This window comes from Haliotis rufescens, unplaced genomic scaffold, assembly GCF_023055435.1.
Source record: "Haliotis rufescens isolate VD_foot unplaced genomic scaffold, xgHalRufe1.0.p SCAF_16, whole genome shotgun sequence".
Classification (NCBI taxonomy): Eukaryota; Metazoa; Mollusca; class Gastropoda; order Lepetellida; family Haliotidae; genus Haliotis; species Haliotis rufescens.
Window position 1 is genome coordinate 33,273,366 of NW_025963846.1, and position 27,423 is coordinate 33,300,788.

The 27,423-nt window shown below is 41.4% G+C and overlaps 2 long non-coding RNA genes across 2 annotated transcripts; both read right to left on the bottom strand.

Annotated features, from left to right (window-relative positions):
• Nucleotides 1-7,812: 7,812 nt before the first annotated feature.
• LOC125380932 lies at nt 7,813-8,747 on the bottom strand. The gene is made up of 2 exons (XR_007221537.1): nt 8,183-8,747; nt 7,813-7,878 (listed from the first exon to the last, which is right to left on the bottom strand). It is a non-coding gene; the product is annotated as an uncharacterized LOC125380932 (long non-coding RNA).
• Nucleotides 8,748-25,077: 16,330 nt separating this feature from the next.
• On the bottom strand, nt 25,078-27,423 carry LOC125381043. Its single transcript, XR_007221663.1, has 3 exons — nt 27,318-27,423; nt 25,486-25,587; nt 25,078-25,180 (listed from the first exon to the last, which is right to left on the bottom strand). It is a non-coding gene; the product is annotated as an uncharacterized LOC125381043 (long non-coding RNA).

The window sequence follows — 27,423 nt, forward strand, 5'->3', positions numbered from 1 at the left end:
GGTTAAAGGGGCACATGCAGGTTAAAGGGGCACATGCAGGTTAAAAGGGCACATGAAGGTTAAAAGGGCACATGCAGAGGTTAAAGGGGCACATGCAGGTTAAAGGGGCACATGCAGGTTAAAGGGGCACATGAAGGTTCAAGGGGCACATGCAGGTTGAAGTGGCACATGCAGGTTAAAGGGGCACATGGAAGTTAAAGGGGCACATGCAGGTTAAAGGGGCACATGCATGTTAAAAGGGCACATGCAGTTTAAAGGGGCACATGAAGGTTCAAGGGGCACATGCAGGTTAAAGGGGCACATGCAGGTTAAATGAGCAAATGCAGGTTAAAGGGGCACATGCAGGTTAAAAGGGCACATGAAGGTTAAAAGGGCACATGCAGAGGTTAAAGGGGCACATGCAGGTTAAAGGGGCACATGCAGGTTGAAGTGGCACATGCAGGTTAAAGGGGCACATGGAAGTTAAAGGGGCACATGAAGGTTAAAGGGGCACATGCAGGTTAAAGGGACACATGCAGGTTAAAGGTTAAAGGGGCACATGCAGGTTCAAGGGGCACATGAAGGTTAAAGGGGCACGTGCAGGTTAAAGGGGCACATGCACGTTAAAGGGGCACATGCAGGTTAAAGGGGCACATGCAGGTTAAAAGGGCACATGCAGGTTTAAAGGGGCACATGCAGAGGTTAAAGGGGCACATGCACGTTAAAGGGGCACATGCAGGTTGAAGTGGCACATGCAGGTTGAAGTGGCACATGCAGGTTAAAGGGGCACATGGAAGTTAAAGGGGCATATGAAGGTTAAAGGGGCATATGGTGGTTAAAGGGGCATATGGTGGTTAAAGGGGCACATGCAGGTTCAAGGGGCACATGCAGGTTAAAGGGGCACATGCAGGTTAAAGGGGCACATGCAGGTTGAAGTGGCACATGCAGGTTAAAGGGGCACATGGAAGTTAAAGGGGCACATGCAGGTTAAAGGGGCACATGCAGGTCAAAAGGGCACATGCAGTTTAAAGGGGCACATGCACGTTAAAGGGGCACATGCAGGTTGAAGTGGCACATGCAGGTTAAAGGGGCACATGGAAGTTAAAGGGGCATATGAAGGTTAAAGGGGCATATGGTGGTTAAAGGGGCACATGCAGGTTCAAGGGGCACATGCAGGTTCAAGTTGCACTTGCAGGTTAAAGGGACACATGCAGGTTAAAGGGGCACATGCAGGTTGAAGTGGCACATGCAGGTTAAAGGGGCACATGGAAGTTAAAGGGGCACATGCAGGTTAAAGGGCACATGCAGGTTGAAGTGGCACATGCAGGTTAAAGGGGCACATGGAAGTTAAAGGGGCACATGCAGGTTAAAGGGGCACATGCAGGTTAAAGGGGCACATGCAGGTTAAATGGGCACATGCAGGTTAAATGGGCACATGCAGGTTAAAGGGGCACATGCAGGTTAAAGGGGCACATGCAGGTTCAAGGGGCACATGAAGGTTCAAGGGGCACATGCAGGTTCAAGGGGCACATGAAGGTTAAAGGGGCACATGCAGGTTAAAGGGGCACATGAAGGTTCAAGAGGCACATGAAGGTTCAAGGGGCACATGCAGGTTAAAGGGGCACATGCAGGTTAAAGGGGCACATGCAGGTTAAAAGGGCACATGCAGGTTAAAGGAGCACATGCAGAGGTTAAAGGGGCACATGCACGTTAAAGGGGCACATGCAGGTTGAAGTGGCACATGCAGGTTAAAAGGACACATGAAGGTTCAAGGGGCACATGCAGGTTAAAGGGGCACATGAAGGTTCAAGGGGCACATGCAGGTTAAAGGGGCACATGCAGGTTAAAGGGGCACATGCAGGTTAAAGGGGCACATGCAAGTTAAAGGGACACATGCAGGTTAAAGGGGCACATGCAGGTTAAAGGGGCACATGCAGGTTGAAGTGGCACATGCAGGTTAAAAGGACACATGAAGGTTCAAGGGGCATATGGTGGTTAAAGGGGCACATGAAGGTTAAAGGGGCACATGCAGGTAAAAGGGGCATATGAAGGTTAAAGGGACACATGCAGGTTAAAGGGGCACATTCAAGTTAAAGGGACACATGCAGGTTAAAGGGGCACATGCAGGTTAAAGGGGCACATGCAGGTTGAAGTGGCACATGCAGGTTAAAGGGGCACATGGAAGTTAAAGGGGCACATGCAGGTTAAAGGGGCACATGCAGGTTAAAGGGGCACATGCAGGTTAAAGGGGCACATGCAGGTTAAATGGGCACATGCAGGTTAAAGGGGCACATGCAGGTTAAAGGGGCACATGCAGGTTCAAGGGGCACATGAAGGTTCAAGGGGCACATGCAGGTTCAAGGGGCACATGAAGGTTAAAGGGGCACATGCAGGTTAAAGGGGCACATGAAGGTTCAAGGGGCACATGAAGGTTCAAGGGGCACATGCAGGTTAAAGGGGCACATGCAGGTTAAAGGGGCACATGCAGGTTAAAAGGGCACATGCAGGTTAAAGGAGCACATGCAGAGGTTAAAGGGGCACATGCACGTTAAAGGGGCACATGCAGGTTGAAGTGGCACATGCAGGTTAAAAGGACACATGAAGGTTCAAGGGGCACATGCAGGTTAAAGGGGCACATGAAGGTTCAAGGGGCACATGCAGGTTAAAGGGGCACATGCAGGTTAAAGGGGCACATGCAGGTTAAAGGGGCACATGCAAGGGGCACATGCAGGTTAAAGGGGCACATGAAGGTTCAAGGGGCACATGCAGGTTAAAGGGGCACATGCAGGTTCAAGGGGCACATGCAGGTTAAAGGGGCACATGCAGGTTAAAGGGACACATGCAGGTTAAAGGTTAAAGGGGCACATGCAGGTTAAAGGGGCACATGAAGGTTCAAGGGGCACATGCAGGTTAAAGGGGCACATGCAGGTTAAAGGGGCACATGCAGGTTAAAGGGGCACATGCAGGTTAAAAGGGCACATGAAGGTTAAAGGGGCACATGCAGAGGTTAAAGGGGCACATGCAGGTTAAAGGGGCACATGCAGGTTAAAGGGGCACATGAAGGTTCAAGGGGCACATGCAGGTTGAAGTGGCACATGCAGGTTAAAGGGGCACATGGAAGTTAAAGGGGCACATGCAGGTTAAAGGGGCACATGCATGTTAAAAGGGCACATGCAGTTTAAAGGGGCACATGAAGGTTCAAGGGGCACATGCAGGTTAAAGGGGCACATGCAGGTTAAATGGGCAAATGCAGGTTAAAGGGGCACATGCAGGTTAAAAGGGCACATGAAGGTTAAAAGGGCACATGCAGAGGTTAAAGGGGCACATGCAGGTTAAAGGGGCACATGCAGGTTGAAGTGGCACATGCAGGTTAAAGGGGCACATGGAAGTTAAAGGGGCACATGAAGGTTAAAGGGGCACATGCAGGTTAAAGGGACACATGCAGGTTAAAGGTTAAAGGGGCACATGCAGGTTCAAGGGGCACATGAAGGTTAAAGGGGCACGTGCAGGTTAAAGGGGCACATGCAGGTTAAAGGGGCACATGCAGGTTAAAGGGGCACATGCAGGTTAAAAGGGCACATGCAGGTTTAAAGGGCACATGCAGAGGTTAAAGGGGCACATGCACGTTAAAGGGGCAAATGCAGGTTGAAGTGGCACATGCAGGTTGAAGTGGCACATGCAGGTTAAAGGGGCACATGGAAGTTAAAGGGGCATATGAAGGTTAAAGGGGCATATGGTGGTTAAAGGGGCATATGGTGGTTAAAGGGGCACATGCAGGTTCAAGGGGCACATGCAGGTTAAAGGGGCACATGCAGGTTAAAGGGGCACATGCAGGTTAAAGGGGCACATGGAAGTTAAAGGGGCACATGCAGGTTAAAGGGGCACATGCAGGTTAAAAGGGCACATGCAGTTTAAAGGGGCACATGCACGTTAAAGGGGCACATGCAGGTTGAAGTGGCACATGCAGGTTAAAGGGGCACATGGAAGTTAAAGGGGCATATGAAGGTTAAAGGGGCATATGGTGGTTAAAGGGGCACATGCAGGTTCAAGGGGCACATGCAGGTTCAAGTTGCACATGCAGGTTAAAGGGACACATGCAGGTTAAAGGGGCACATGCAGGTTGAAGTGGCACATGCAGGTTAAAGGGGCACATGGAGGTTAAAGGGGCACATGCAGGTTTAAGGGGCAAATGCAGGTTAAAGGGGCACATGCAGTTTAAAGGGGCACATGCACGTTAAAGGGGCACATGGAGGTTGAAGTGGCACATGCAGGTTAAAGGGGCACATGCAGGTTAAAGGGGCACATGCAGGTTAAAAGGGCACATGCAGGTTAAAAGGGCACATGCAGAGGTTAAAGGGGCACATGCACGTTAAAGGGGCACATGCAGGTTGAAGTGGCACATGCAGGTTAAAGGGGCACATGGAAGTTAAAGGGGCATATGAAGGTTAAAGGGGCATATGGTGGTTAAAGGGGCACATGCAGGTTCAAGGGGCACATGCAGGTTAAAGGGGCACATGCAGGTTAAAGGGGCACATGCACGTTAAAGGGGCACATGCACGTTAAAGGGGCACATGCAGGTTGAAGTGGCACATGCAGGTTAAAGGGGCACATGGAAGTTAAAGGGGCACATGCAGGTTAAAGGGGCACATGCAGGTTAAAGGGGCACATGCAGGTTAAAGGGGCACATGCAGGTTAAAGGGGCACATGAAGGTTCAAGGGGCACATGCAGGTTGAAGTGGCACATGCAGGTTAAAGGGGCACATGGAAGTTAAAGGGGCATATGAAGGTTAAAGTGACATATGGTGGTTAAAAGGGCACATGCAGGTTAAAGGGGCACATGCAGGTTAAAGGGGCTAATGCAGGTTAAAGGGGCACATGCAGTTTAAAGGGGCACATGCAGGTTAAAGGGGCACAGGCAGGTTACAAGGGCACATGCAGTTTAAAGGGGCACATGCAGGTTAAAGGGGCACATGCAGGTTAAAAGGACACATGAAGGTTCAAGGGGCACATGCAGGTTAAAGGGGCACATGAAGGTTGAAGGGGCACATGTAGGTTCAAGGGGCACATGCAGGTTAAAGGGGCACATGCAGGTTAAAGGGGCACATGCAGGTTGAAGGGGCACATGCAGGTTAAAGGGGCACATGCAGGTTAAAGGGGCACATGAAGGTTCAAGGGGCACATGCAGGTCAAAGGGGCACATGCAGGTTAAAGGGGCACATGCAGGTTGAAGTGGCACATGAAGGTTGAAGGGGCACATGCAGGTTCAAGGGGCACATGCAGGTTAAAGGGGCACATGCAGGTTAAAGGGGCACATGCAGGTTAAAGGGGCACATGCAGGTTAAAGGGGCACATGCAGGATAAAGGGGCACATGAAGGTTAAAGGGGCACATGCAGGTTAAAGGGGCACATGAAGGTTGAAGGGGCACATGCAGGTTCAAGGGGCACATGCAGGTTAAAGGGGCACATGCAGGTTAAAGGGGCACATGCAGGTTCAAGGGGCACATGCAGGTTAAAGGGGCACATGCAGGTTAAAGGGGCACATGAAGGTTCAAGGGGCACATGCAGGTTGAAGTGGCACATGCAGGTTAAAGGGGCACATGGAAGTTAAAGGGGCATATGAAGGTTAAAGGGACATATGGTGGTTAAAAGGGCACATGCAGGTTAAAGGGGCACATGCAGGTTAAAGGGGCACATGCAGGTTAAAGGGGCACATGCAGTTTAAAGGGGCACATGCAGGTTAAAGGGGCACAGGCAGGTTACAAGGGCACATGCAGTTTAAAGGGGCACATGCAGGTTAAAGGGGCACATGCAGGTTAAAAGGACACATGAAGGTTCAAGGGGCAAATGCAGGTTAAAGGGGCACATGCAGGTTGAAGGGGCACATGCAGGTTAAAGGGGCACATGCAGGTTAAAGGGGCACATGAAGGTTCAAGGGGCACATGCAGGTTGAAGTGGCACATGCAGGTTAAAGGGGCACATGCAGGATAAAGGGGCACATGCAGGTTAAAGGGGCATATGAAGGTTAAGGGGGACACATGAAGATTAAAGGGGCACATGCATGTCAAAGGGGCACATGCAGGTTAAAGGGGCATATGAAGGTTAAGGGGCACATGAAGATTAAAGGGGCACATGCAGGTTAAAGGGGAACATGCAGGTTAAAAGGGCACATGCAGGTTAAAGGGGCACATGCAGGTTAAAGGGGCACATGCAGGTTAAAGGGGCATATGAAGGTTAAAGGGGCACATGCAGGTTAAAGGGGCACATGCAGGTTAAAGGGGCACATGCAGGTCAAAGGGGCACATGCAGGTTAAAGGGGCACATGCAGGTTAAAGGGGCACATGGAGAGGTTAAAGGGGCACATGCAGGTAAAAGGGGCACATGCAGAGGTTAAAGGGGCACATGCAGGTTAAAGGGGTACATGCAGGTGAAAGGGGTACATGAAGCTCCGGGTAGATGTGTGAGGAGAACAGATTCGAGGCCTACTCTGGAGGTATCCAAGCTGAGACGCTGATGACAGTAATATGAAGTGATCTTGTCTTTATGCTGACCCGACATCACCACTTCCCCTTCATCCCGCTGACCTGTACCCCCCTTCCTCCATCTGACAACTCTGGCTATAAACAAACACGCATGCTATAAACAGTTAACATCTACATGTCTGTTTGTTTGTTTGTTTGTTTGTTGTTTAACGCCGCACTCAGCAATATTCCAGCTATATGACGGCGGTCTGTAAATAATCGAGTCTGGACCAGACAATCCAGTGATGTATATCATGAGCATCGATCCACGCAATTGGGATACGATGACTTGCATCAACCAAGTCAGTGAGCATGACCAACCGACCCCGTTAGTCGCCTCTTACGACCGTCTTCCCGAGGCAAGCGAGTTAACTGACTTTAAAAGTCCAGTTTCCACCCTTGCCGAACTAGGCTGGAATTCCTGGGCTCGATCGTAGCGCCACCAGTGACTATTACGAGTTATGTCCTTTCTATGCCTCTCCTATAGACCAATCAGATTCAACCTCTCGTATCACTTGCATTTGCTTCAAACAAAACGGTGGCGCCCAGTCAAGACGATCTGATCGATAATCAAGATCTATGTGGTGATAAAACGAGTCTTACATCGCGAAGTGCATCAAATCACGTGAGCACCTTGATTAAAAACATGAAAAGATTTAGAAAATATATGTTGCCAACGAGTTAGCGGTATACATGCTTTGCAAATCCTGTTGTCGAGCGAAATCTGCATGACACTTTACGAACCGGATTTCGATTTCAGTGCGCGATTTTGATTGGACTATGCTTAGACTCGTCAGTCCAGCCAAAATGTAACTCCATAATACGAGCCTGGTTCGGCAAGGGTGGAAACTGGACTTTTATAGTCAGTTAACTCACTTGCCTCGGGAAGATGCTTACGACAAGCATAGTCACATGTAAACACAAATTAATAATTAAAATAATAACATTTATTAACCGTTAAAACTGTTAGTATGTGTCTGTATATGATTAGGATATTGTCAAACCAGTAATAGATCATTTTACGAATGTGAGTGAGTGAGTGAGTGAGTGAGAGTCTTATTCTAGGTTATTATAGATGTTTTAACCGCTTTGGGCAACGGGCCACAGACAATGCAGACAGAGAAATCCAGACAATCAAGTGACACAATGACGATGAGACAAATGCAATGAATTAGTTTACATCGTGTCACCAATATACTATAATACAAACAAGTGTCTTCCAATTGTCAAGATGTGGTCCTAGATACTATATTCGACACATATACTAGTGTGTAACTGTAGCAGGGCAGTGAATGAGCGATAGGCAAACACACGCTACGGGTGAGAGACGTTTATTCGGCCAATGGATTTGTCATATTTATATCTATCTAGGATATACACCCTGAAACATATTAAAAGGAATGATAAGTAATATTAACAATATACATAATGCAATCATCGACATCACAGTATTACAAACCGTTTTACATTACAAACACATCTTATTCATATATTAGTTGTTATACTGTACCATGATATGCTAACTGATGTAAGAACCAAATAGAATAATTATTTATATATTAACTAAGTGTTAAGAGATTATAAATCTCTTTCAAAATACATAACTATACATGTCTTTACGGGTGTGATACACTTATGTGTTACACAAATATAGAAACTGACTATACAAGTTATTATGTGCCTACCCTGTGGGTGAGACTGGGGTGTCTTCCCGACTAGCGCCGCAACTTATAATTCCGGATATCTGAATAAAACATATATGTTTATAACAATGACTAATACAACTATTTACATACACGTTAAAATATTTCTCCGGATCCCGTATAGTACAGACTGTAGATTATACAGAACTGATCACAAAAGCATTTAAAACATAGCCTATTCCATAAAACAACACATACATTCTTCCTCATACATACAAGAATAAAGAGACAGAAAAGTGATATATTAGTAATTACCAAAGCTTACATTTATAAGTCTTGTTTACCACATTTATTTAAATAGATTGTAACTGAGAATATGATAATATTAAACACGTTTAGGTAAGTTTAGTATTATAGGTTTAATATACTGCAACATTTAACTGCAATAACATACAATACAAATCTATATTAAACTAACCTGATTTTAGATGATTTCACCTGTCAACTTGTCTGTGTAGGAAATGTGTGCAGACTGAGAACATGCAGTGAGACAAAGGGTCAACTTTGAGGGTTAGCTTGGCCAATCAGTTGAGCACATCATGGCTTGGGTTTGTTAAAGCTTACAACATGAAGGACATATTAACTACATTTAATCTATCTTAACTAATGATTTATGTTTAAAATTGAACGCTTAAAAGCAGATACTGAAGGTGAATAAAATAAATATGTACAATGTTGTATCTGTCACATAACAGCTATGGAATATATGTAAAATGATGATATAACCCCACCCTCCATTGTCACTGTATCTGCCTGGAGCCACGTTTTGGTCATGGTCTCTTGTACTGGAACACGACATGTACCAGATGGTATGAGATGTACCTCACAGCCCTCTGATGCCTTCAATTTCAAAGTTAATTTTCACAAAAGATTTCACTGTGGTGTTTTAATTTATCTTTTGGTTGTTTTTTTGTTCATCTATTCAGAAGTCGAATAGACAAAGAGCAAACTGTTTTGCGAAATTCCCACAAATTCTTGCAGATTATAAAAACAAAAAACCCAACAGTTACTATTCCATCCTTATGAATATATTTAGGACATACGGTTAATTAAACGACATCATAAAACCTTCTGAAAATCCAAATGTGGCTGATAAATACTTGGAAGGTTTGTTATCGCCATATCTATCCATTCTTTTTTCGATTTATTGATTTATGAACATAAAATCATTATCCTCGAATTGCTGGAAACTACATTTTATTTGTGTTTGTTCATACGGCTCTGGTAGTGAGTATCTTGGATTGCAGACTACCTTCTTTGTAAATAGCCAAGGCTGTACGACGTTGTGTTGGGAAAGACGACGGTTGACACACTCGTAAAATGAAAGGGAATATTTATTTCGCCTTCTCCACTTTCCACTGCTGCACATATACTACAGCATGTGTACCTACTGCAGTCAGATACAGGACAAACTAACATCACTATCACAAAGACTACCTTCGCATCCGTATCACTATCACAAAGACTACCTTCGCGTCCGTATCACTATCCCAGTGACTACCTTCGCGTCCGTATCAATATCCCAGTGACTACCTTCGCATCCGTATCAATATCCCAGTGACTACCTTCGCGTCCGTATCAATATCCCAGTGACTACCTTCGCATCCGTATCAATATCACAAAGACTACCTTCGCATCCGTATCAATATCACAAAGACTACCTTCGCATCCGTATCAATATCACAAAGACTACCTTCGCGTCCGTATCAATATCCCAGTGACTACCTTCGCATCCGTATCAATATCCGAGTGACTACCTTCGCATCCGTATCAATATCCCAGTGACTACCTTCGCGTCCGTATCAATATCCCAGTGACTACCTTCGCGTCCGTATCAATATCCCAGTGACTACCTTCGCATCCGTATCAATATCCCAGTGACTACCTTCGCGTCCGTATCAATATCCCAGTGACTACCTTCGCATCCGTATCAATATCACAAAGACTACCTTCGCATCCGTATCAATATCACAAAGACTACCTTCGCATCCGTATCAATATCACAAAGACTACCTTCGCGTCCGTATCAATATCCCAGTGACTACCTTCGCATCCGTATCAATATCCGAGTGACTACCTTCGCATCCGTATCAATATCCCAGTGACTACCTTCGCGTCCGTATCAATATCCCAGTGACTACCTTCGCATCCGTATCAATATCCCAGTGACTACCTTCGCATCCGTATCAATATCCCAGTGACTACCTTCGCGTCCGTATCAATATCCCAGTGACTACCTTCGCGTCCGTATCAATATCCCAGTGACTACCTTCGCGTCCGTATCAATATCCCAGTGACTACCTTCGCGTCCGTATCAATATCCCAGTGACTACCTTCGCGTCCGTATCAATATCCCAGTGACTACCTTCGCGTCCGTATCAATATCCCAGTGACTACCTTCGCGTCCGTATCAATATCCCAGTGACTACCTTCGCATCCGTATCAATATCCGAGTGACTACCTTCGCATCCGTATCAATATCCCAGTGACTACCTTCGCGTCCGTATCAATATCCCAGTGACTACCTTCGCATCCGTATCAATATCCCAGTGACTACCTTCGCGTCCGTATCAATATCCCAGTGACTACCTTCGCGTCCGTATCAATATCCCAGTGACTACCTTCGCGTCCGTATCAATATCCCAGTGACTACCTTCGCGTCCGTATCAATATCCCAGTGACTACCTTCGCGTCCGTATCAATATCCCAGTGACTACCTTCGCGTCCGTATCAATATCCCAGTGACTACCTTCGCGTCCGTATCAATATCCCAGTGACTACCTTCGCGTCCGTATCAATATCCCAGTGACTACCTTCGCGTCCGTATCAATATCCCAGTGACTACCTTCGCGTCCGTATCAATATCCCAGTGACTACCTTCGCGTCCGTATCAATATCCCAGTGACTACCTTCGCGTCCGTATCAATATCCCAGTGACTACCTTCGCGTCCGTATCAATATCCCAGTGACTACCTTCGCGTCCCTATCAATATCCCAGTGACTACCTTCGCGTCCGTATCAATATCCCAGTGACTACCTTCGCGTCCGTATCAATATCCCAGTGACTACCTTCGCGTCCGTATCAATATCCCAGTGACTACCTTCGCGTCCGTATCAATATCCCAGTGACTACCTTCGCGTCCGTATCAATATCCCAGTGACTACCTTCGCGTCCGTATCAATATCCCAGTGACTACCTTCGCGTCCGTATCAATATCCCAGTGACTACCTTCGCGTCCGTATCAATATCCCAGTGACTACCTTCGCGTCCGTATCAATATCCCAGTGACTACCTTCGCGTCCGTATCAATATCCCAGTGACTACCTTCGCGTCCGTATCAATATCCCAGTGACTACCTTCGCGTCCGTATCAATATCCCAGTGACTACCTTCGCGTCCGTATCAATATCCCAGTGACTACCTTCGCGTCCGTATCAATATCCCAGTGACTACCTTCGCGTCCGTATCAATATCCCAGTGACTACCTTCGCGTCCGTATCAATATCCCAGTGACTACCTTCGCGTCCGTATCAATATCCCAGTGACTACCTTCGCGTCCGTATCAATATCCCAGTGACTACCTTCGCGTCCGTATCAATATCCCAGTGACTACCTTCGCGTCCGTATCAATATCCCAGTGACTACCTTCGCGTCCCTATCAATATCCCAGTGACTACCTTCGCGTCCGTATCAATATCCCAGTGACTACCTTCGCGTCCGTATCAATATCCCAGTGACTACCTTCGCGTCCGTATCAATATCCCAATGACTACCTTCGCGTCCGTATATATTAGGCAAATCGAATTAACTCCTAATTCGCTTTATATTTTTATGTTACCCACACAGACTGGTTTGCCTGCTCTTGCCATGCGGGTGCGTCTGCGGCAGAGAACCAGTATACGTTATTATATTATTCACGTTTCTGCTCGGCCAGTCTCACAATTAAATACAATAGCCCCCTCTACCTCCACATCGATTGAGAAATGTTAGAATTGAAGTACGCATCCCACGCTTCATCTGTTTTCTTCCACGTTTGTTTGTAGATATTTGTAGTGAGTGAGTGAGTGAGTGTGTTATCGATCTACCTTTGTCTACATCAGCGCCGACGCCAGGGCGCAGGGCAGACACAAGCTAAACGACATCAATAAATGCATAGTGTTTATTCCTAATACAGGATATTTACCATCCCTAAACACACAAGCGTGATAACCTTTTTATCATATAATGTCATTCTTTAATTATGTGCTTTAAATATAGAATCTCACCCGAGGGTCTTTTGATATGAAATATATCAAGACGAGTTGATAAAAGTGGAAAAATTCCGAGTCTTGCCGAGGATTTTTGCCACTTTTATCAACGAGTGTTGATATATTTGAAGTCAAAAGACACGAGGGTGAGATTTTATTTATCATCCAACATCATTCTTCCAACTTTTTCAAATTGGAGACAGTAATTAGCAGTGTCTTCAGTGTAAAAAGTACTGCTAACAGCTTCAGTAGCAGAGCCATTAGTGATGTCATTTGATTGCGACGTCATGGTAACCAGTGATGTCACAATGGTCTGCAAAGCATTGTGATGTAATTTCATTGCAGCGATATCTACAGTGTAGATATATAGAATACTAAACGAGTTCCCGTGTAATACCAATTTTATGAAACGAGTGAATAGTTCTTCGCTTTCGCTCGTCAGATACCACAACTATTCACGAGTTTCATAAAATTGGTTTTACACGGGAGCGAGTTTAGTATTTTATTTATTACTTGCCATTTATAATGTTTTTAGAATTATACTGTTGAATGTGAATAGGCTGATACCTACACGATCCATTGCATAATCCTATTGAGTTTAACAGAATAATACTTCAAACACGTCAAAAGTTGAAGCGTATGAATTTAATATCATACAATGGTCATCATTCAGGCGTCCGTCCCACAAAATTATCATAGCGCTAAGGCTATTAGTCCTTGGTCCCAGAACGAAAATTTGGCAAATTGGTACCACTTGGGGGGGGGGGGGGCAAAGGGACATATGCATTTTGTACAGCCTAGTATACATTAGTCATATTATGATATGATAGCAAGGTTTTTACGGCAGCTTATTTATAGAAATGACCTTTGACATTTGAGGGTGTCTAAAAATAGTAACAAATATTAAACATTGGAAATGAAAGATTTTCTGTCCCTTTTACCCATTTAAAGCATAAATATGTATGTCTTATTGATACTTTAATATCATATAGCCATATGTATGCTCATCTGGGTTGTGAAATGATAACATGTTATTATTTTAGACCTTTTCGTAAGTTCGACATGATTTTGTCCACCACAAGGTATCAAAATCCCAATAATAGAAAAAAGAATCTGTTAGCAATCTTTATTGTCATTAAGGTTTTGTCTACTGATTCTCCATCCACAATTTCATTGAAACACAACTAAGACACACTTGAATTCATGGTACCTACATGCACTAGTGTGTCCAAGGTCAAGGTCAACATGAGAGAACATGTCTAAATAGTCAGAGATAACATGCAATCCCTCTTTATGCTGAGTGGTTGCGATTCGTGAAGACTCTATGTCCATCTTGTTAAAGAGTGAAGTGCTGTCCTAAGAACTGTCTTCCAAGGTAAGCTGTTCTTCAACAAATACAGGCTGGATCTCACATAGAAGAGCATGGGGTGAATGACTACTGTCCTTGTAGTAATGTTGAAAATATTGACATCCACAAATCCTTTCTCTCTGTCAGTAATCAAGTTGGGTGAGATGTCAAGGTCATCGGTAATAGCTGAATGGCTAGTTCTTTGCAATATAGCACATATTTTCTGTTAGGGAAGCGCCTTGTCAGTGATAGTGACGTCTGAGTTGGGTGGAATGACAAGCTTCCCAACTCCTGTGCACTTGACTAATCCAAGTTGAAATTGTCTTCTCTCAAGCTCCCATTCCTGTAGCACGATGCCTATGCTTGAGGGTTGTTTAACCAGCATTGTAGGCGTCTAAGACCTGCCTTACTTCAGGCTTTTCTCCCAAATAATAGCTGACATTAAAATACACTTGATGATATCTACATAATTAAACACATTATCAGTTCAAGGCAATCTTCTTCGTCTCCACAAATGTCGCCTGACTCGCTTTCCTCACCAAAGTTGGTGCATGTTTGGAGTTTGCACATGCTAGTACAGGTCAGTCCATTTAAGATGCATGTGCAGCTGGGAAGTTTGCATGACTTGGGACACTTGCAGGCTAACAGCTGCAACACAGCTTCAGGCGCTGGAAGACCACTCATCCAGTCAACTGCCAGGTCGTATCCATCAGCTGTCTGTTCCATGGTCCATCCAAAGCCATCAGGTGATGGGATGTTGGGCCTGTTGTCGAGAGCTTTCTTCCATATTGCTGTTTGATAGTTGGCTCTCTGTGAATGTTTTGTCAAACAATCTCTGCATGGTGGAAGTTGGTGGGATTCCATTTCACCTTTTTTTGAAAGGAAAAGGTTGTCCGCAATATATTCACATGCTTGAGAGAGAAACCATACAAAGAGCAAGTAAACTCCTCAAGTATGGAAAACACTTCTTCTGGCAACTTATGATGGAGTCCCAGTTCTTTGAAGCAGGCTTGGTACTTCTTGTTACCTTTAAGTAATCTCAAGGCAGACAGTTTACCTTTCCCTGCAAAGGAGCTGATGGTGTCACATCCTGTGAAGGCATGGCATCCAAGAATGGCTTCAGATACGTTTTGTCCCAGTGCCTTCCTAACATTGGATATACTGATGAATCTTGTTCTATTTCTTGTTCCAAGCTTCATGTAGACATCCGACTTCAGGTGGGAAAGCAAAGACAGGCATAGGAGAAATACATCAGTATCCTCAGAACATACACTAATGGTTCTGTAACCTTGAGTTGACGCATGGCTGGCATGAAGAAGAAGTCGAGTATCTGCTTCTTCTTGTGTTGAGTTAAATTCCTCTATTTGGTCACATCTTTCTGGACTAAGCTGAATGCAATCCTCTCCACATGTGATGAACAAGTTCTTGTTGCCAATCTTAGAAGTATATTTCTCCTTCTTCCACTCCATGACGAAAAACTGGATGAGATTTTGCTTGTTGCTTGAACTAGACAGAAACTTTCGCCATTGTCTGACGTTGTGACCAGGTGCGATGTTCTTAAACTGTGTTCCTGTACCAGCTGCACGGTGACTTCTTTCTGCGTTCTTGATGGACATATCTTTCTACACATCGAACACTACGTCAATTTGTTGACTTTTGTCTCCTCCGTGCAAAATCTGTACAAAAATGTCATCAGCAACAGTTTGGAACAGTCTTGTTATCACCCTTGATTTTCTGTACAATTGCCATTCCATCAATCAAAGTACAAGATGGTTCTGGAATAGTTTCTGATAATGGTGCAGTTTTCTCCAATTCCCTAGCCAAAGTTGATTTACTTGTCTTTCTGAGTGATCCATTAGGGTATGCAAGTGACAGTGGTAAAGGTCCAAGGGGGTGGCTGAATACAGATTTCATATTGAGTTGTCTGCTCTGTGCTATTATGACCATATGAGCAAACAGATTTCTATCTGCTCTGAGCACTACTTCAGCTTGACTAGTTTGAACCTTTTGCTTCTTCTTGGTCAGATTGCTGAAGGTTTTCAAATTGTTTCTTGGCAGCCGATCGTGAAATTTCTGCAATGGAGGGTTGGTAAGAAGACGTCTGGAATGAAAGTCACTGAAAGACTTTTCTCCTATTTCTTCTGCTCTCAGAAGGTCAGAAGTGATGTTTGGAGTGGCTGCAGCAGCAGTGGATAGTGACACCAACTCAGCATTGTTGAAAGGATTGATCCAGTTGTTCTCTAGCATATCCACTACTGAATCAACATTTGTTTCATCTTTGGCAATCCTTGTCTGTTGCAAATCTGGGTGACTGAATGACGATCTATTCAACTTCGTCATATTACGGATCTGTCCAAGGAAGATGCTGCGGTATTCTGCCATCAGATAGTATTTTGTAACAGCTCCTGCCTTAAGACTGAAACCTTTGGGTCCTCCTGCCGTTTGTGTGTCTTTGTTTGCGGTTTCCTCCAGAGTCTGGTCAACTGGAATTCTTCCAAAAGGATTGTCAGACCCAATCTGAACAGAAAACCCACCAGCAAACGGAAGCAAAATTTGCTTGGGTGTAATTGTTTTACCACCAGTCACTGCATAAACAAGGTCTTGACCAAAGGAGTCTGAAAGAATTTTTGTTTTCTCCGACATGAATTCTGGTTTCACATCTCCAGTGACAAGAATTTCCAAAAACTCTTTGACAAGAAGAGGAACAAACTTGGATGGATTTTTCAAATCTGATGGTTGTGGTGGCCATGGCAATTCGTCTTTCATATTCTTTATACACTTGCACAGTAGAATTGCAGCTTCCTGTACAACTTTCTCTGTGTCACTCTTTGTCCTCCAAACATTCAACTCTTCTTGCATCTTTTGATTTTCTCTGGCAATGGTTTCAATAGATAGGGTGTTTCGTAAAAGAAGAAGCTTGCCATTGTTGTCAGTAAATATGTGAAGGCTGTCACCAAATTCAGAACTAAGTTTACGATGCAGGTGCTTCATTGTTGATGCCTTGATTTCCTTGCATCCAGCATTTTCAAGCAGACTTCTCAACTTACTAGCAAGGTCATCTTGAGCACAGATGGGTTTGAAAAACTGTGGTTCTAATGTACTCACAAACTTCTTCAAAGGCAATTGATACAGCATGTTCATAAATTTGATCTTCTTCGGTTTGCTCTACAAAAGTTGAATGGTGATATCTCTCTTCATCCCTTGTGTAATCTCTATAGCAACTTCTGTGGTAGTGTACCTCAGCTGCAACAATATCTCTACTAGTAACTGCAAGGATTTTAGAATCTAACTTCAGTGTTGCTATTCTCCTGAGAGTTTCATCAGTTCTAAGTTGTGACGATATTACTAACTGCTCCCTAGAGTTGGTACCTTTTTTATTCTTGGTCTTGCTGCAAAATACACATTTTGCCTCATGCACAGTTGTTGAAGAATGGCCTGACCTGTTTAGTTTCTCTCTCACGAGAACAGACTCTGTTGTTGCTTCAGGTGACAGGAACTGCTTCAGATCTCTTTCATTTGTAAATCTGCTCCGACAATTTCGGTGGTACAGCAGTGATGGAAATTTATCTTCTGTTATTTCCGCTTTTCTTAAAATATTAGCATGATCTCAAGTTTTGCTGCTCTGAATAGTGTTTTCCACGAAGAAACAAGACAGTGAGGTTAAATTTGAAGAAGACTCTTCACAAATGATGCAGGATTCATTGTAGGTCTTCTGTTTGGACAAGATGGAAACATCTTCATCAGATTTCTCTGCCATGGTCCACTGCCTTCACAGATAGGTGCTGCAACCAAAAGATATTTATAAGTCCAGTGCAAACCTGTTAACATAAAAGTAAATTTATTTCAAAGATACAACTTAAGACCAACCGAGCAAAACATATATCGTAATAAATATTCTCCCATAACAGGGCTTGATCTTCAATCGCCAGCAGTGGTTTATTCGCAGTGGTTTATTTTTTTTCACCTAATCTGATTGGCTGCCTGAGAGTGGAGAGTTGTGTCATCGTGTTTTGATTGGATGGCTAAAAATAATTGACGGCACTATTTTCGGATCGGGGATACCCGAGGTCTTCTAGTACAGGAAATCCCCAGGAGGCAAAACATTACCGTAGTGACAATGTTTCCATTGCCGAAAGTTGATGAACGAAGGAAAGTTTGTAGGGGAAGAAGGGGTATGATATATGGAGATATATCAGAGAATTTCGGCTTCCCAATGTACCAGATTCAGTTGCAGAATGAGAAGACGGTAACCGAAGCGAGATAACGCATCGATATTACGGGACCAGGGGAGCAACTCCGGTACATTCTTTACTGGGCGTTTTCAAGGCTAATAACAAAGCTCATGAAACAGTTAATTAATTCATGTAAAAATACCGATGAAATAGTGAAACAAACCATATTGTTTGGTATTTTTAAAAAACAACAACTGTCAACCACATAAGAAATGTCACGTTCCAACAAAGTTTTGATCTAGAGCCGATCGATCAAAAACAAATTTCATAGATCTATTAAATTAATCGAGACTTAAATTTCATATTTTAAGAAAATAAACACTCAGATAATTTGGATCTAGAGCAATACTCAATTTTAATGCAGGAAACGATCAATCTTTGCTGGACGGACCGTACATCTCACGACCAAGATGTTTTGCAACCACAGCAGTTGTTTCCCCTTTCAACAGGTGGAGTTTACCAAGATCAATATAATTAATGTATTTGGCCTATAATTATTTGGTATTTTTTAAACATTAAGACTTCAATTATTTAAACATACTATCTCAGGACAATTAAGAAACTCATTATGAAAAAACAACATTACCCCGTTAAAACTTGAATATATTAAGTCATACCTAAATCTAAATAAACTCCAGAAAGTTTATTTATATTTTTTCTTAACTATTTTGATTTATTATAGGGAGCAGACAAAATGATGAAGATAAAGATGGTGGGCACCAATCAACCTTTTTTAGGTATTTTTTTCAAAAGCAATATTCTTTTTTTTCAACAATGATGTACATTTATGCATCTTAAAATATATTGTGTATTTTAGATAGGATGAAATAATCTCAAAATTAATTTCTTATTATAAGTTTTAGGTAGAAACTCAATATCACAGTCAATTATTTTCAGGATTTACAGACAATACAGAGTATTAAGACATGTAGAATTAGGTTTGTCTCAAGTATATTCTTTAAACCAAAGATTTATTATTTACCATGATTACTGAAAAACCCCACTTCTTTAGAAATGCATTAGGAATGTCTAATTTTAATTTAAATACTTTGCAAAGAAAATCACATATGAACAGGTCACTCAAATACATATTTATTATTATGTCTTGTTTTCATGAAGATAAAAAGAATGTTTAAGAACATGTTAATTTTAAACTACCTCATCAGTGAGTCTTAATTCTAATCTGATAAAATAACAAAAGAATAAAGTTTGGAGGTAACTGTTGCAGTAAAATTACAATGTAAAATTACAAGGGTATTAAAATGCAAATATTTGTACAACTACTGAAATGATAATTTATTGTTTACATACTATCCTATGTATTTATGTTTCACACACACAAAAATATTGTGCTTGTCAAATTCACATTGTTTCTTGTCATTCACAAATATGGGGAAATTAGATGACTCATTTAGTAACATTTGGTGTCATGATGTTAAATATTATGTTCAAAAGAAAAACTGTCAACTGAAAAGGGTTTTTTTATATCATAAAAACACATGGGCTCACAATGTTCAGGAACAAAAAAAAATTGTAAAAAAGATGACATGAAATATTCATCATTTTACACATTAAATTATTCACTGTAAAACTAGTTTTAAAGAGGTAAATTCGTCTAAAAAATTTACAATCCATTGAAGGATTTGAGAAGATGTAATCAGCTGATCAGTTGCCTGAGTTGGTAATATTATTAAATCTTGCCTGATCAATCCTGCTGACAGTTCCTTTGGGCACTTGTTTTTCGTTAACAATAGTTCACAATATATAAGAAAATATTTAATTTCCTCTTAATTGGGTTTATAACATTTGTTTCTAGCGAACAAATAAACGAATAACGTATTTACATACACTAAAAAGGTGGGCCTATTTAGTGTTGCGCATTGAAAATGATAGTCACGGCGAGACGAATGCAAATAAAGTTATGGGCTGAGAAATCCAAAACCATTAACAAATATCAAATTACATTACTAATTCTCAAAACGTTACCCCCATCAGCTTTTAATAGTTAACCAAAAACATAACACGAATGCTAACAAGTGGCTTGCCTGTCACGGAAACCTCGTGTGAGTTGTCTTCGCTAGAACCTTTTTACCTGTTTATGTTACAGTTGTCTTACTGAGCATATTCGAAAACGAGGCTGGGGGGAATCCCGAGTGGTTACTAAACACGGGAAATCTTCAACTACGAGCTCGACTTTTTATGGCATATTGTTATGGGAGAAAAAGGATTAACCACTGTGTTCGGTTGTTACCGAAAAATCTAAGCCTCGTTCTAATCGTGACAGATTAATTACTCGTGTGTAGATTTTTCGGTAACAACCGAACACATGCAGTGGTTAATCCTCTATATCATCTATTGCATATTATATTATCTGACCAGCAAATCTCTGAGAGGACTACACTCACATTTTCCCTACAAAGATTCCTTAGAGATTGTTTACACAATAAACCCATCAGTCATAAAGAAAATTAAAAAATTGGGCATAGCTTAAAATTCCGCGTGCCGGGCTACCTGCCCGGTCGAGGGAGCATAACCGCTCAATTTCTTCAACCCCCCAACCCATGAGTCACAAGGGCAACTGCCACATGTATGCAATGACTCCCCCATTCCCCAAACAATATGATCACAAATATCAACTTACTTGCAACAAATGTTTCTCTAATTGGTCTTAATAGAACAGCACATATTATTACATTATAGACATACATTCTTTTTTTTAAAACTAATATTCAACAGAGTACTCATGCCATAATAATATAGTCTTAAGAAAATACTATCTTCTGTTGTTTGTTTACAGTGTCACAACAGATCTAATTACCAAATCTTTGCATAGATACATTAAAACAACAAGAAGCATTGCACATTGGATAACTAGTAAATGTTTTTTAACTGCTAACTCCCAACTTTGAGGATCATTTGTATGTTAGATTTCATTTTTGAGCAGATTAAAAGAAAAGTTAATTGGACTATATTTAGACATGACCAATTTCTGAACAAAACTTTACCTTCTCTTACAGTGTAACAATATTCAAATAAAAAAATAACGAATGATAATTGGACAGCAACAGTAACTTACCTTGTATAGACCTTGGTTCATTGATGAAATGTCATATGTAGCTGTGCATGACAAGAAATAGTAGACCTCTGTCAACCAGTGCTGAGACCTGGTCCCATGCTGCTGCCACCTTGATTGTGCTAAAAATAGCATGTGGCTACTACTAGCCTGCAATATGTGGCAGCAGCAGGGCACTAACTAAAAGTGGCTATAAATATTAAAAGCTGTGAAATTAACTTTGCTATCACATAAAATCATGTTAAACACATTAATGTGTAATGTTTGGTATATGTGACACTTTGCCCCCCCCAAGTGGTACCAAAAACATATTGGGACCAAGGACTATATCGCAACTCACATACTTTAACTTAGACTACTGACTGTCGTTGCGCTACAATACGATCGCCTTGTGGAACGGGGCCTTGCACCTCAAAGTTTACAATCACGTCACAATACCCGATGACGTAATTTGTGGAATTTTGTTGCAAGATCCATCGGCGAAACAATGCCATGTGACGTCAGCCTAGCAACAAGGTTGCTGGGGTCATCGAGTGTGCATAAGATCCTCCCAGTGATCTATCATCTCCATACGCAATGTCGTTGAATAAGCCAAGGGATGTTGAGAGCTTTCAATATTTGTTCGTGAAACGTGTTCCGAGAGTACACAAGTAGAGATTGCTGCAGAGCATCAATAGCTCCCCGCCATATAATGTTATGTGCAGAGGAAGGAAGTGTAAGCTATGGGAGGAGAGAATTTGTGTTAAGTACAAATTGGTTGTTATTAATGTACTTATCTTTGGAAAGCACAATAAAAGAAACAGTGTCTTTAATTGGTCAGCACAAAGAAAACCCAGGCAAGAAAACTGGGCCTGTCAGGCAAAACTTGATGTATTACATATTGTAAAAACTAAGGCCATAGGTCACTTTTCTCAAAACTTCGTTTAAGTAATCACAAACTAAAAATTGAAAAAATTGTAGATATACAAAAACACCAACCCCATTTGAACAACGTCTCTGTGAAACATGTGATGTCTCAGAAGATGAACAACATTACGCACTGTCTTACATAATATAACCAAGAAAGAGATTCACAAATAATCCCCAATCATGATAAAGAATTTGGTACACTCTGTTAAAAGGAGCAGATTCTTAATAAGTTTACCAACAGTTATCCAGAAACAACTTCCAAGATCTGTTAACATATCAACAATTACAAACAAATTCCTTGTACATGTATGTACTACATTCCAGAGTTTTGCTCAATTCTCATATTGTTTCCATATCATTATAAAACACTTGTTTTAGAAATTAAATTCTACCTCTTTTGAATGTTGAATGTTCCTGTGTTTTTTAATTGTCGTTTATTGTGCATGTTTTTTGTAGTTTGTGATTGTGCAATATTGCCACTGTTTCTTCATGGAATGTTCCGCAATACATATCTCATCTAAAACATCTTTGTTGTATAATAGTTTCTTACAGTTGTTTACGGGGGGGCATGGTTGGCCCAGTCGCCGAAGGCGCTGCAATTCGCTATGCAGAGTTGTGTCCCTTGGGCACGCCAGAAACCTATGACAGTGTGTTTGAATCTCGGTTCGCCCCGATTTTGTTGTCAGCACAAAACCCTTGCTCGTTGGTTTCACCAAAGTGGTGAACGTCTCAGACCTGCATCACTTCAGACTTTCATCCCACTTCAAGCTGACACGGAATTCTATTCAAGATGGCGTTAAACCCAACTACCTCATTCACTCTTGTGTATGGTTCCGTTTGGTTAACTGGGTTTGTGTTGTGATTGCTTCCGGCTTAGATTTGAAATTTGTTTAGAAGAATGTTACTATGTTCAACCAAAACATCGTGAAGATATCATGCAACCGTATTATCTTTTTGGAAAATAATTGCAAACTACAGACCAACCTGTTGATTTCCTATGTATCCAGAAGCAAAGAACATATACGGGTGTATGATCTCTGCTGGAAGTTAATTTTTTTTGTCAAAGCAATAAACCATGCAGAAACGTAAACCGCCGCATGAAACGGCATGTACCATACATTACATACATTGAAGTATTTAAAACAATGCTGTGCTCAACTATGCACAGCAAGCGCCATACATGTGATTATGAAGACAACTAATAAAAAATTTCTCATATCAAACCCGTTGTTTTACATGTGTTGTTTATTGAAAAAAGTCATAGTTTATAGAAGCCTGTTATTTAATCGTGTTGAACAATATGTTGCAATAGCAGTGTGAAAATTGAGTGCGCGTGACAGGCTTGGCCTAAACTCTTTCCTGGAACGTTTCTCGATGGCTGCCTGAATAACATACGATACATTGCAAAGGTAGTGCGCAATTGAACTGTTCGGGTAAGGGAGATAATCACTCACTCTCAGTGATACAGCTTGAATAAGATACGATGTACAGCAATGCAAGGTCAGTGCGTGAATTTATCACTTCTATACTACGCCTATAGCTAAAGAAGATAATCGCTCAATGCGCAATAGTTTATTCTTACAAAATATAGACCGGTTAACTTTAACGAAATGGGATTATTTTTAGCTCTTTTAAAAACAAAATGAACAAATTTCATGGGTTATCAGCATTACGAAAAGTGACTAAGTCTCAGAATAGCAAGACGATTTTGAAGTATCTCTTATTGCTGGAAAAGATAAACATCAACATTTCACGCACATTTCACATGATTTGTATGTATCGTTTCGGTAACTGTGTGGCTTGAAATTTCAAAGAAACCAATATGTCGACTTACATGCTCCAAAATTAACCTCTCCCGTATACTTCCCCGCCTTAAGGGCGGGGCCCAGCTAACAATTTCACGTTATGACAACGTCGTGACAACGTTGCGGATGTTACGTCCATATAACGTTATTCTGTGGACTCCCATTTATGTTGTCACAACGTCATGGCCTAACGTTGTGTTACGTCATATTCACGTCGTCACAACGTTGTGATGACGTTGTATTTTACGTTTTGGGAACGTTGTGATAACGTCGTGTTTACGTTGTGGTAACGTTGCGGATGTTACGTCCATATAACGTTATTCTGTGGACTCCCATTTATGTTGTCACAACGTCATGACCTAACGTTGTGTTACGTCATATTCACGTCGTCACAACGTTGTGATGACGTTGTATTTTACGTTGTTGGAACGTTGTATTTTTACGTTGAGGGAACGTTGTATTTGACGTTGTGGTTATGTTGTATTTTACGTTGTTGCAATGTTATAATAATGCGTCCCTACAACGTTATTCTGTGTACTACCATGGACGTTGTCACAAGGACGTGAAATAACTTTGTGTTACAAGGATGAAATACGGTTGTGACCATTCCACACTAAAATGTTGTAAAAACAACCCCAAAACTTGTTCCGGAAATGTTTTAGAATATGCTTTAGTCACGTGAATGTGTATGATTCGAGATACCTTTTACAAATATTTTAAAACCAGGGCGTCGAATAGCCCGGTTAACAGTGAGTTAGATCGTGTTTTGCTAACAATGTTCAAAATGTAAAAATACCACTGAGCTGTTAACTAGATACATGATTTGACTATAACAAAGTCAGACACCATTATCCTTTAGGCTTGTACTGAAAGAAACAAAAAAAAGAATGGCAGACATTGTAAGGGGTTGACCATGTGATATTTTCTGGGGAGGGTCGGGTCCTGGAATATTATCGAAAAGAAATATTGTCACCGAAAATTCTTGACAAAAATAATTACGGTTCAGACTGGTGAAAAAAATGCCTGCCACAAAAAAATGACATAGATCTAGATGCAAGGTGCTTATCTTCAGGCTCATAGAGTTAAAGAAAATCATATATCTGCTTTTGTAGCTGTGACCGAAAACATATGTAATCTCCATAGAAAAGTTCCAGGTCCCCACCTCCTTGAATATTAAATGGTCGGTCTCTAATCAAGTATATATAGTATACTTCAACTTTCAGTCATGCGAAGTCACCATTCAACAAAGAACTCCAAGACACATTTGCGTTGACATTTTATTATTTTTAGATTATAGAAAATGTATACACTTTTCGAAATTATTGAATGCCAGAATCTTCTTTCTTTGGTGTTCACTTCCACTTCCCTGAAATACAAACAGCTTAATAAATCTGGAGCAGGTATATGAAAGATTTCATATGACTAGAAACATTCATTTGGAGATAAGGTTTTATCAATATTCAAACTATAATGTATAATTCAAGTGACTGATGGAAACAAATTTTAACATTCATTCAGAGACATCAAGAATCGGGTTGAATACAAAACGTGGTACGAGCATAGATTTATATAAATAGATCTACATTCTTAGCATTCATTTCAAGCAAAAAAAACCCCACCAATTAACATGGATAAAGACAATGGAATGTAACCGTAAACAATTGTACTTACGTTAACATAATTCACAGCCCAGGGTTTAATTGGTGTGTTCCTCAATGATTCAACATTCTTGATTTTATCTCCTGGAATGGTCGTGTAACATTTTACCCCTTGCTGCAACGAAAACATATTAAAAAAGTCAAAACTAAAACTATATTCAATAAGCATACATTTAGATCTGTAGTCTAAACAAAAAGATAACACACATTGTATAATTGCCTAAAATTTAGGAAAACTGTAAATCTTAAGTCTTCATGTATAAGGTCCGATCGGAAATAAACTCAGGCTACAGATATAAGTAACAAAATTATGAGTACCATCATAAAAAAAACACCTAATGTAATTTGGTTTTACATATACACCGGTCTGACAAACCAGTGATTGTTATAGTGAGCCACGTCTCACAACCTCTGTCAGAGTACAATGACACACAATCATGTTAGTACAAACATGGTTTGTTGGGGACCTTTTCTAAACCGGAATCCAAACGGGAACAGATATATTTGACAGGCATTGTAGCTAATTACGACTCACATCTTCATCGCAGCGCTGTTTATATAGATCTAGCTACAGTACGATTTCGTAGCTAGCACTGGAACTTACTCGTTCAGTTTTCGATCACCATTTTATTATCTCTCATTGCCAAAACGTTTCAGAGAACCAAGTATCATATACTTACTACGTTTATTAACATAATACAGTTCAATATCGTTAAATATAATTCTGTAGTATGGTAGCCTACCTGGCAACATACGGAGATCGAAAACCGAACGAATATGGTTGCTATCAATTCCATTGTATTTTTCATTGGTGCACATTGACTAGATCTACACCTATCTCACATTAATAATCAACAAACGATGACCAAATCACTGACAATGTATGGTGATATTTAACTTTTGATTATCGACTAGCTTATCATCACCAGCGAGAACAATACCGCAAACACCCCGTTATAGCGCGCGACGAGACTCGTTTTACTTTTGCTCGTTTTCATTAGAAGGGAGTCGGACATAGATCTAGTTATCGGAAAATAATGAATTGATTCTTTTTTTGGGAAATAATAAAAATACACATGATAAGCGCCTTGCTCAAATAAACTTTATAGACAGCACCAACAACCATATGATCCACATTTAGGCTACTTCAGTCAGTGCTAATTGGGCCTTTTCGGGAACAAGTATGTTTCTGTCTCTTCCCGAAAATACAATTGTTCATAACATCATTGAGCCCTTTAGACTAGGGCTATAACTAGCAGCCTACAGAGAGTCGATCTGAAAATACTTCCATTGTTTTGATTCCCTCTCTTCGCTGTATAAGAGAAATCTACTCAACCTTTCCCATGGCCTGAATGAGCCACATTGTTTCACAAAAATCAAAGTCAGAATATTAGTACATGTAAACTTTCAGATTTCAGAAATAACACGGAAGAAATGGCGATAACTGTCAGTGGTCAGTAGGCGATGCATACGTTAGGCCTATTTAGGCCTACAGACCTTATACGATTTACGATCGAAACCCGAACATAATATGACGACCACAAAACGCCGCCAGACTGAATTCTGGTCAAACATATACCTACTCCTTGCCCTTGGTAATTACCCTTGGTATCCATAAAATAATAATATGGTAAAAAGTCATGGGCTTCCTTCACCTCTATATACATCACGTTCTGTGTATCAAATATTACTATCAACACTGACGCTCAGCTCGGTGAAAGTGACCGGCAAACTGCATTCTAAACCCCGCCACTTCTGAATAATACGATACATTTAAATCATTTGACTATCTGCATGTACAGAAACATATCAACAAGCGGAGACTGCTTTTGAAAAATAACTTACCTTATCCGAATTCACAGATCATCTGTCCAGTTCCCGTTGCTGCACAATCACTTGGTTGTAATATATCCATATTGAGTTTGAACTAAGATGGCTGGTGACAACAAAT